The sequence below is a fragment of the Halyomorpha halys genome, unplaced genomic scaffold (genome assembly GCF_000696795.3).
Source record: "Halyomorpha halys isolate HHAL.00 unplaced genomic scaffold, Hhal_1.1 Scaffold250.1, whole genome shotgun sequence".
NCBI lineage: Eukaryota > Metazoa > Arthropoda > Insecta > Hemiptera > Pentatomidae > Halyomorpha > Halyomorpha halys.
In genome coordinates, this window is record NW_027108814.1 from 742,787 (window position 1) to 755,239 (window position 12,453).

Genomic DNA, 12,453 nt, shown 5'->3' on the forward strand with positions numbered 1-12,453 from the left:
TAATCTTATTATTTCATAATGATATAAATAATAGTGATCTATTGGTTATATTATAATTATATGAAATTATTTAAGTCGAAAATCCTGGGACAACTTGGGAAATCAAACATCCTATGTCTACATTGTCTTGACGTTGATAAATCTAGTAAGCTCTACTGGTCCAACAAAACTTAATTAAAAACATACCATGCTACGAAGACTACCACAATACTTACAATACATACTTATATTATTTACATATAATTATATGATATACATATGTAATTTATTATAATATAAAATGTATGTATTATACTATGCATATTTTTTATTTTACTTATATAGTAAACCAAGCAAGGAGCTTATATATTATAAAATACATTAAGACATTCTACATATCCATCATCAATACATTGTAAACAGTCTCCAATACTTATGAGCGAAAATAACAAAAACAAATTAAGGTTCTGGTATTAATATACTGTTTGAACAATCATTAATAAAATATATATTAAACTTATTATAAATTTCTAAGAGAAAAACTATCAAAATATATTAAGTTATTGTGTTCATTACCAGATTTTTATGTAGATGAAATTTTAGTGGGACCACCAAATCTATACAAAATAAGGAAATTCTACTGTTTGCATTTATGATTGGAAGATTAAAAAAAAACTGAGGTCTCTCAAATATTAGTTAACCAATAATCAATCAATATTTCTCCATGCGTTAAACGGAAAATTATAAGATCATGTAGATACGAACCAAAAACAGCACATCTTACTTTAACAGTTTGAAAAAAACTTTCAGTCTTATTTATTACAATTATTTTTTTTTGTCCGTCTTCCACTAAATAACTATATTAGCACCAGAGTCGGAATATCAAGATTTATTGCTTGGGCCTCCAAGGAATAAGTATTGCTCCGGATGGGATTCGAACCCACACTAATGATACTAATGTATAATAATAAATATATTGAAATGGCGTTTCTGGGCCTCATCTGTAAAAACCTGTTTTATATTATTTTAATGTTTGAAATTCCGTAGAATTTCCTTTATTTCACATTTCTCTGAAGGTAATTATCCAAAAATAAGTTATTTGATTAATTTATATTGAGTCCTGAAAAGTATTATTATAATTGGATTCTTTTCCAAAGGCTTTTTGTGCATTTACCAGTTACCAACTAAATACCTTTATATTTATAAAATATTGTTACCATTAATTATATAATGGGTACAATATTACTATTAATATACCATTAAATAAGGGGTGGTATTGTGCAATATAATAGTAAATAAACTACATAAAAGAACTAAGTATTTATTTATAATTTATTGATAAATGATGTTATTAAAATGATTGCAATGATCCAGATAAATGGTTGCCATAAAATATGATTATTACATTATTACTTATTTCCTAATATATACTTATAGCTGCTGATTTGGATGATTCATATCGTAGTGTGGTGTGACGTCTTAGGTGTGGGTGTCGTCTTGGCATAAGGGATGGCGTTCCATGTATGAAGAGTCCTCCTTTGGACTTCATCTCGTCAAAATGCATCTAGCCCTCTCTTCGGTCTTCTTACTTCTGTGTCTTCGTGTTGGGAAGTCGACCAAGGGGACCGTGCTTTGCCACCTCCCAGATCTCGGTGGAGGAGCGTTCTCTCGGAATAGGGGATTGACACAGGCTTTCAGCCCATCAAAGAACTTGATGTGCCTACGGCCTATGAATCCCGGCACAGAAGGTAGTTGGAGCTCCTCACTGATTACTCTATTCTTGGCCCGCTTGAGTGTGGTTCCTCTGACTATTCGCCGAATGAGGGAATTCTGGAAGCTCTGCAGTTTGGTTAACGTGGTCTTGTAGAGGTATTGCATGAGTGGTGCACCATAGAGCAGGGTCGGGCGTATGATGGCCTTGTAGATCTTCAGCTTGAGTCGGAGCGAGATCTGCTGTGAAGTGAGCAAGTAATAGAGCCTGTATGACTTCTGTCGGGCCAGCTTAAGTCTCTCCCTGCCGTGACTGGAGAAGGTGAGATGCCTGTCGAGAGTCGCGCCGAGGTAGAGGATGCTATTAGAGAGTTTTCGGCCCTCACCAGCCACAACGAACTGCTGGAGTAGCCTGCTCTTCTTGCCCTTCTTAAAGGACATGACAATGGCATCCGTGTTTGACGGATTAGCCATGATGCCGTCCTTCTTACGAAGGACACACCTACGATGGTGGCAGAAGCTGTTTGTGCATAGTGTAGGCCCAGTTCAGCTCTCATGCTGGAAGCATAGACACTGATGTCGTCGGCGTAGGCTGCTACTACTGCATTTCGATGCTTGATGGCGACTACTGGTGCCGTAAAAACGACAAACAGTAGTGGTCCAAGCACCGAGCCTTGAGGTACTCCGCTGGTGGTGGGGACTGGAAGCGACAGTCTTCGTCTTCAATGTCTATATTCTATTTACCTCTGCCCCCACTGATCCAAAAAAGGGGCGTCGCCTTTTTGGAATCCTATTTCTCACTGGGTAAAAGTTACAACGCCCCCAAGATGAGCGTCTCTCCTAGGTCCTGAGAGGGGGTGGGAACCTAGTGCCGATCACACGGTCTTTCGGCATGTGGTACTCATTAACCACTTGGAAGGAACTGTGGTTCCCAAAGGTGTGAAAAGCTCTGGTTCACAAACACAGAGGTCCCTTTTGTTTGTTGAGAAGTCTTCCTTCTTGGAGAACAGGTATCGGTGCAGATGTGGCTTAATTATTTTTACGACATTTATCGTATGGTTGTTGCGGGAATTGCCAAAACCTCGATGTATCGCTATATACAGGGTGCCACATCAATGAGTGGCCATACTGTGGAGGCAGATACTGTACCTTAATGTACCCGGTGAATATAATTCAGGTCATAGCATTGTGGCATATAAGATGGGTGTATAAGGTTATAGGACTTAGTAACGCGCGGATCCCTAAAATCTTAATAAACACTTAACGGACGGGTAAAAGTCCGAGAGGTAGACCAAAGCGTATATGGGAGGATTGCGTTGAAATTGATTTACTAGATTTGGGTTTGGAGGGGTGACACTGGAAGAATGTATGTAGAGAGAATGGTGGTACCGGCATCGACTCTTCGGTTTGCTTAGGCCTTAATTTTTATTATTATTATATTTAAAATAAATAAATAAATTAAGACATATGAGCGGCCTTATTATGGGTGTTACCATGCTACGCGCACATCCATACCAGTGTGGATTAAAAATTTTAAAAAGTTTTGTAGTGTCTAAAACACCCTACTTTTATCACCCTCCTCAGATATTTGCTGTGGATTGATAAAATGAAATTTAATAAAATTCCAAGCCCTAATGGTTGATAATTACCTCCTGTCAGTGACAAGATTTCGCATCAATTTCTTTTCTAAGCCCACCATGACAGTCCTTAACAATGGCTATTGTGTAGTGAATGAATGAAACGAATTTTACGGAAGAATAATGATTCTTTTATCGCTTTTAATTTATTTATAACAGCATAATAACTTTTTGTTTTTTTAAGAAAATAAACACTTGTAACTCATTATTAGAACTACCTTTTTGTTTATATAACCATATCTCTGTGAGATACACGCTTTTATTTCCTGTGAAATTTCATTTCCCTCGGAAAAGGATAGGGAAGGGTCAACAAAAAGGGTTTTCCCTCGATTTTTTTCCTTTTTCTTTTAATTAACGAGATGGGCAAACTGCGCTTGATAATACAGCTAGCTTCTAGCAGTTGCCGCACAAGTAATATATGGTCTATTAAACCAGAATACAGGGCCCTTAATTTGTTGGCTCTTGCCTCTTGTGAAATTACTCAGAACTAAAGACCAGATTTATTTTAGGATAAAAAAAGAAAAAGAAGTTCAAAATATAGCATACACTAGCAATGTAATATCCAGTAAAAACTTTTAAACACGATGAAGAACGAAATAAAAATATATAAATAGTTATTATAGGAAGATAGTCCGGTTGGTGGTCGATAAAAGTAAGCAATAGTAGCAAGAACTATTTAATTTTAACCATTGTTTCGCCCCACTTTGCAGGACTTCGTCAAAGCAAAATGAAAAACAAAACAGAAACTGGAAAGATGTTTAGTATTATAAGATTATGGGCAGCCTAATTTAAAGTCCATGTTATATGATAAGTGTACAGGAGTTCTTTGCGTATTTCCTGGTCAACTTGTTTTGTAAGCTTGTAATCTTATATGAGAAAATAAAATCTCCAACAGTTTCGTCACATCATCTTTCCTCCAGCTTACTTGTTCCTTGTTTCCTCTCCTGTTTTTTTCTATTGCTTTGTTGTTATTTTTATACATTAGTTTATTAGAGTTTAAAATCGTCCAGAATTAAAACAACGCAAGAAAAAACGAACTACGAGCACCACTGGTCTGTTGCGTGACGTCATTCTCCATTTAGCAGACCTATTTACAGTTAGGGTATTCATGATCTTTGGTTTAACATGTTAAAACGTGTTAAATGGAGAAATATTTCCATCTTTTAGCATGTTAAAACGATATAACATATAACATGGTTGAGAGCGTGATACTAGGTCTGTTAAATGGATAATGACGCCACGCAACAGGCCAGCTGACCTCTACATCATCGTGTTAGGTTACTTGCTCGTAGTTTGTGTTTTGATTGGCTTAGTACTGTTTAGGACTTTTTTAAACAAGATAATTGGTGGCAAAATCTTCACATTTCTACTTTTCACTTATTCTAGGCATGTTGTAATAAATTACTGTAATCAAAACTTAGAAGTAAACAATAAGAAAAAGTTTTGTAAGGAAAGGTTACTAAACAAGTTACTGAGAAAATCCGCTAGAAGCTCTCATGCATTTAACATGACTTTAAATAGGGCTGCTCACAATCCTATACTTATAACATTTAACATGGTAAAACATTTTACATTTAACACAATATCATGAATACCCCTAGTCTCTCAAGCATGTTAAATGTTAATATTTTTGACAAAGAAGAAGTATTTCTCCATTTAACAAGCTTTAACATGTTATACTGAAGGTCACGAATATCTCTTTAATCCCTCTATATTACTACACTTATTTTTGGAAATTCATTTTCAAACTGAATAAAATATTTTTTCTTTTGTCTCCTTAAGTTAATTATAAAATTCCATCATATTTTATACTCATTCCTTTTTAAGTACTTGTAAAAATATGGTTTGTCTGACTATTTCATAGAGGATAAAACCTAACTGAAATTAACAACTCCAATTTTTTTTCTAAACTCATTATCAGAATATACACAGTTTATTTTCCGTTATATTTTTAAAATTGACTTAAAAAAAAAGTGTGAGCAAATATTTATCCTAGATATAACAGTCTTACAGAAGCACAATCCTTGGATTTGGGCAAACATTGTGACAAAATCCTTAGATTTGGACAAACATTGTGACAAAATAATTTTAAAGAGACATATACCAACCCAGCTACTGTCTCAGTTGCTATGAAGGATGTCTCCAAACATCTGTTACACATTAAAGCGTACTACCGCTGTTAAGGACATATGTCGACTGTATAAAATCTACCATGAACTAAACAACTATTATTAGTAAACTTTTCAACGAGTCAAAATAGTTTAATAAAAAATAGAATTTAAATAGGACCAAAATTAGAAAATAAAATAAATTGCATCTCAGTACTGTTATATCTAACCCAATCTATACTCGTATGTCTTTAAGCATATTTCAGTATGTTTTCCTTTTTTTCTATCTTTGATAAATATTTAGATAATTTTATCTATTGGCTTAAAGTATAAGGTACCTTGATTGGTTTTAATTCCTTATTATATGTAATCTGGAGTGGACCAACACAAAGTTAATTCAAAGTTTTTTTTTTATAATTAAACTTTTTATTTATTGAAAGATGTTACAATCTGCCTCACAGTTGTGGGCAATAGGTAATAATGATGAACGATCACATTCACACTAAGACAAAATAAAATAATAATAAAATAAAAAAAAATAATAATTATAAACAAAAATCTCTCTTAAAATATATACAAATGGAAGAATAAACAAAATGAACATTATCGAACATGAACATGAGTATGAAAAAAAAGTAATATAATCTCTAGTCACATTCACACTCTTAAATAAAATATTTACACGAACGACCTGAGGATCCCTGAGTCTACTCTACCCCCCACGTGTGAGGGCTAGAGCAGAGCCCAAAAGATCCCAGCGCATCCCTCTCGCCGCATCACTGGTAGTGAGCCAGTGGAGGTTGAGCAAGTGCGCTAAAACCGCAAGCACTTAACTTGAGTGGAGAATTTGACCATTGCCAGAACTCGAATTGTCCGTTTTTATTTACAATAAGTCTCTTGGCCACTGCCGTTTCAACCTTCTAGGTGGGCTGTAGGGATGGGTGGAACTAGATAAGGTTTGTACCAAAGGATTTGGATGGTTGGAAAGGTTTATATCGAATTTTGAGAATTTGGTTGGTATTAGGTCAAGGACAAAAGGGATATGTAGGTCATGGTGTAGTATTCTATAGGAACGTAATAGGATGCATTAACTATAAGGATTTTGGATTGAAAGGATTTGATACGACGGTTTAGCTGTTCCCCAAAGTTCAAGTCCGTGTGTTTAGAGATTGGATGAGGGTGTTACAGTATCGGGATGGGAGGATAAGAAAGGTGTATCATCGGCAAATGTTGCCAGGAACGTGTCTGGAGTGATGGGAATGTCAGCAGTGAAGAGGATGTAGAGGACAGGACCCAAGACACTGCCTTGGGAAACTCCTGCCTCGAAGGGGTAGATATAATTCAAAATTAACATTTAAGGCGGGTATATACCAGGGATGTGATATCAATTGTTCAGGCCACTTTTAATTCTTTACGTTAATTTAATTGTTTATTTAATAAATTCCCAACTCAGTTTCAATTCTTTAATTACTTTTATTTCACAATTTTTTTTTTTTTGCTTTTTGTAGATTTTCATAAAATTTGCTTATCTCCTTCTGTAGAGAAGTCACTTTAACCAGTTTTCTGAGCATGCCATACTGAAATCATTTTAAACGCTTATAAGTCGATAGCGACAAATGTATAAACGTAAGTGATCAAGGCAGATGTGGAGAAGGCTGATTCGGGCTACAAGGTTTGTAGGGCCAACCGAAATGAAATATAAATAAATAATAATATTAAAATTAATAATGAAAAAAGAAAATAATGTTGATATGAAAATCAACTAAATAAATTCATGTAGAAATTTGAAATTTGTTGAAATTGGAATAATATAAAAGATTCTTAAAAAACGTGTATATGATTAATTAAATATGTAAGTAGAATTACAAAATTATAAAAGTTGATGGATATACTGTTATATACGCCCTGGAGGCAGGTCCAACAACAAGTTTAACTAAGCGTTGGGCATATCGTGAATTACTAAATACGCTTAAATTATTGTGTGTAACGTATGAACTGAAGTAAAAAAGTTAACTATAAACTAAACTAAACTACTTGTTTTTATTGTATATCATGTAGTATATTCTGCGGATTTTAACTAAATAAAATTCGGGCTCATATGATTATATCATCTCTCGTAAGATAAAAAGAAAAAAATCATTCCTACCTAAAATTTATGAGCATATTAACAGAGGTAATGAAATTTTATTAAATAGAATCCAATTAAACTTTTTGTCGAGAACTTTTGCCGCTTCGTTTTACGAGTTAGGCGCTTGATTAATCCTGGTATCGTTGAATTCGTTTAACCCTGGTGTAATTAAATCTGGGCCATTATTTCAATTAAGCGGATTTACAGTCCTTGAGGAAATTAGGCTTGGGTGTCCCCTCAAGTCTAGTTGTGCCGCCGCAACTTGTTACAACGGGAAATTTGATGGTAGGCGTTAAGGAGTCAGGGTAGATTCTCAGCTGAAGGATGAAAGTTGGCCTATTCAGTTAATGATAAATATATGAATTTAAGTAAAAGTTGAAACGCCATTTGCCTCATATAGAAAAAAAAATTGAATAGTCATAGAAAAAAAATATATATAGTATTATTTTTGAATGGAATATGGTCCGGGTGCGGTAAAAAAAAACTCAAATAGTAAATAATTATACTATTTTATTGAGCCAACGTTTTGTCCCACGTTGCAGAGATTCGTCAGGGCTAGCTAAAAAAGATACAAACACTATAGTTACAAAAAGGAAAAAAGAAAAAACATAAGGGTAAAATAATAGGGGTATAAAATGAAAAGTAATATATAATAAGAAAAATTAAAGGTTGTAAATAGTAAATGAAAAGGGTAATAGTAACAGATAGAATAAAAAAAAAGAAAAAGAAAATACAAATCAAATGATGAGACAGAACGTATACCTATTTTGACGGCAGTCAAAGACAAGTGACGGTTTGTATTGGGAGGAGTGGGGATGGCAGTTATGCCATAATAACGAAAATAATTTGTAAAGTAAATGAGTAATTTGTAAATTACTTTACAAAGTAATTTTTTTTTCTTTTTTCATCTCTCTATTTGTACTTTCTTTAATATTTCTTCTCTTATCTATCTGTTACTATTACCCTTTTCATTTACTGTTTAAAACCTTTATTTTTTCTTATTATATCTTACTTTTCATTTTATACCCCTATTATTTTACACTTATGTTTTTTTCCTTTTTGTAACTATAGTGTTTGTATCTTTTTTAGCCCTGACGAAGCCCTGCAACGTGAGGTGAAATGTTGGCTCAATAAAATAGTATAATTATTTACTATTTGAGTTTTTTTTTACCGCACCTGGACCATATTCCATTCATCTATACACACGGTCAATCTATAATCTTACAGTAGTATTATTTTCTTTTTTCAAGGAAAAAAGTCTGATTACTTTCCACTTCTTTGTTTAATTATTTGTGGCGTATGGGAACATTCGTCCTTCATTTCGTCCAATATTAAATAATATCATTATGGATTTGTTCTGGTTTAAAAAATTGTAATTTTTTCACTATTTTAAGATGTCTACTGAAAGTACATATTAGAAGAAGATAGTTGACCGCAAGAAGTAGATTGGAGGAACTCTGGGTGGCGGTCAATATAGGTATCAAAATAGTAAAAGAAAACTATTTATTTTTTACTAAAGTTTCGCCCACTTTTCAGAGCTTCTTCAGGGCTGATAAGAATAAAGTTAGGTAATCATTCTTATCAGCCCTGACGAAGACCAGGAAATTGGGGCAAAACTTAGGTTAACAATAAATAGTCTTCTTTTACTATTTTGATACCTTTATTGACCGCTACCCGGGCTATTTTTCTGCAATCTACTGAAAGTACAATTATAGAGAGCGACAATTAGTCTGATAGACAAGTAGACAGTCTATTAGACAGAGGAAGGATTGATATCTGGTGCTGTCCAAAATGGAAACATGAAACATTGAGGTCCTGATAGATAGCTTATTTGTGAGATAGTGAGGATAGCTTAGTTGTTGATGGATAACTTATTTGTGAAAAAGAAAGGAGCATCGATAATATGGATACGAGAGGAAATAGATGGTTTAGTGGAGACCATTTAGGAAGGTGGATTTCAGTCAAAATTATCCGATTGTTTCTTCGCATTTTTTTAGTTTTTGAACTTGTTTTAGAGATGTATGTTTAGCGTCTAAAGGTTCTTGTTAAATAAAATTTCTGAAATTTATTGCGTTTCTGACTTTGATTTTAAAAGCTTTACGTACCAATCAATTAGTTTTTACTAGTAGAATTAGAAGTTGAACTTATCGATAGTCAAAATAATACCCAAGCCTAAAAATCCGTTAGAATACTCATCCTGCCACCGTCATACCTCTCTTTTAGATCCGTCATATGCTACCCCCTAAATTCTTTCTCATCGTGTGATTGTTGTCTCGTCTTCATTGGAACGCGGGATGTACAGTTCGGGAGTCTTTCTTGATGTAGAACAGGCTTTTGATCGAGTCTGGCACCCAGGACTGCTATACAAGATCCGTTAATTCCTACGCATACATATTTCCTCATTATACTTATCTCTTCGACTGATTATTCCAAATAAATCACAACAGCCCTTATTCATCATTATTTCCTCAGTCTGCTGGTGTCCCTGAGGGTAGTCTCCTTAGCCCCTATCCTTTACACAGTTTAGGTAGTACGTTCAATGATAAAGTACGAAAACTGATGACAATATACTGATGCTTCTTCATTATGAAATTTTATAATAGTATGTTTAACTGAATTTATTTTGGTTTCATTGTGTTTATATGGTTTCATAGTGTTTTTATTTGAGTATATTTTTTTTTATATAGTACAAATAGTTTATAAGAGCAAGTTGGCTAAGCTCGGTTGTGCATGGAACCACCCTGTTCTACCACTTTCTTACAGAACCGTAAAATCACTTAAAAGCTCTTATTGTAAGGAAAGAACAAGTGCTAGACACAAAGTTCAAGCGGAAGGAAAGAAGTGCAATCTGCAAGCAGAGCTGAGAGAGTGGCCTGTTTTCGGCTAGTAACAGGACATGATCTGCTCCAAAAACACATGGCATCGTAGATTCCCCGAAATGTCCTCTATGCAACATGGGGGACATGGATGGAGACTATCTTTTAACGTGCACTGGTCTAGAAGATGTTGAGATGGATGCAGACCAACTAAGAGGAAGAGTAAAATTGTATTGGACTGCAAGAAGGAAAATGGCGTAATAGCCCACTTCCTGTGGCGTAGGAAAAAAAAAGTTTATAAGAGCATTTATTTTTTTGTTCTTCTATCTTTTTTAATATTCTATATGTAATAGACGAGACAGAAGAATTGGTGATGGCAGCGCATGCGCGGGAGGTATCGGGCAGAGAGGGAGAGAAAAATCATATGGTCTGCCGTCGGTTGTTTTTTTAATGAATGGACATTGATGTAAAGCTAGTGTATTGTTTGGTTTTCTCTGTGAGCTGAGTTAAGTTTAAAAACTGTGTATTGAGAAGTGATCTTTCTCTCTCTCTCTGCCACGACCAGCTGAGTGCAAGTACTAAACCTTTGGTCATAGATAATAATTGTATGTATTTTAATTGTAGGTTAGATTATAAGTTAGTAATAAGTACATAGATGTAATTAGGATAAGTTAGAATAGGGTCTTTATTAGTTAAGATTGTTCTTTTAATTTTACAATTAGGTTAAGTAAATCTGTATTTTAATAAACATAAATTACACTTGTAGTGAATATGTGAGTTAAAAAAAATATTAATTAACTTGCAATTTGAATACATTACATATTAAATATAATAGCTATAACATGTTTTAATGCTGACTTCATTTTACTTACATATAGTATAATGTTTCACATGGAGTATGAACAATTTGCAAATAAACTCCTATCGCATAGGGCTACTATGCAACCGAAAAAGTATACATATATTTGTATATATGCGTGCATATATTGATAAAACTATTTGCTAAGCTACTATATTACTGACAACAGAAGACTAGAACCCTGACTTGAAGGAGACGCCCCGTCAAAGAAGTTCATTGGACATGAAGAGAAGCGTCCTGACGGCAGGTGATTCATGCGTCCGCTCCCCCCACGAGGTAAATCTCCTTTTAGCCCTGGCACCGGATTCAAAGCGCATCATTCCCTCCCCCCATGTCCTATATTAGGATGGGGGGGGGGCTCTAGGGGTCACGGAGGGGTCTCTGTGTCTGATTGTATTTATATAATAAGCACTTATTAATAAGCCTAAAGTTATTGTCTGAAGACACTGCATAGAATTGGTAAGTAAAATAACAAAAGAATAAAGAAGTATGAAAACGTGAAACCATATTATCCTTTAAACAAATAATAGTTGTTTTAACCATATTATTTGGTGTTTGCAAGAAATAAAACTGAAAAAGTATTATTAATATAATAATGTATATAATATTTATATATTACATTTTTTTTATTTAGTTAGATAGAAGCGTTTATTATAATTTTTTTTAAACGAATTTTCGGCATTATACATTTGTTCATCAGTAGTGGTATCAGTTTAAACTTACAAAATAAACATATATGTACAACATTTTTAATTATAATTTAAAAACATAAAAAGTCTTACATCAATTTCATATGAAATAGTTAATTCAAAATTATATTCTTTAACTAAATATTTTCTACAGTAATTATAATTGTTAATATACTTTGTTTCAGAGCTGAACTGCTGCTCGAAAGCTCAAGGAAACTGCAGGATCGCATGCCAAAGGGTGAGTTATTTTGTTTTCTATAATTATATTGTTCGTGTGCTCTATTTTGGTAAATGGCAAATAAAACTATTAACCACTTGAACCTTATTTATTAATATAGGACTATGTATGTACACAAATAACAAAACATTCACAACGCAGCACTCTCAGGTTATCGTGCATGTAATATCACGGTTATAACCTTTTTTTTTTTTTAAATTGATAGATTTATTTATTGATAGATATTACAATCTGCCACACAGTTGTGGGCAATAGGTAATATTGATAAATGATCTCATACATACTAAAA

The 12,453-nt window shown here is 33.8% G+C and overlaps 1 long non-coding RNA gene across 1 annotated transcript in view; it reads left to right on the top strand.

The window, feature by feature from the left end:
- LOC136795690 (uncharacterized) overlaps nucleotides 1–12,453 on the top strand; it is a 73,267-nt gene that overhangs the window by 58,013 nt on the left and 2,801 nt on the right. Inside the window, exon 2 of the long non-coding RNA XR_010843329.1 lies at nucleotides 12,112–12,337. This is a non-coding gene — a long non-coding RNA (uncharacterized lncRNA). The remainder of the gene's footprint in view (nucleotides 1–12,111; nucleotides 12,338–12,453) is intronic.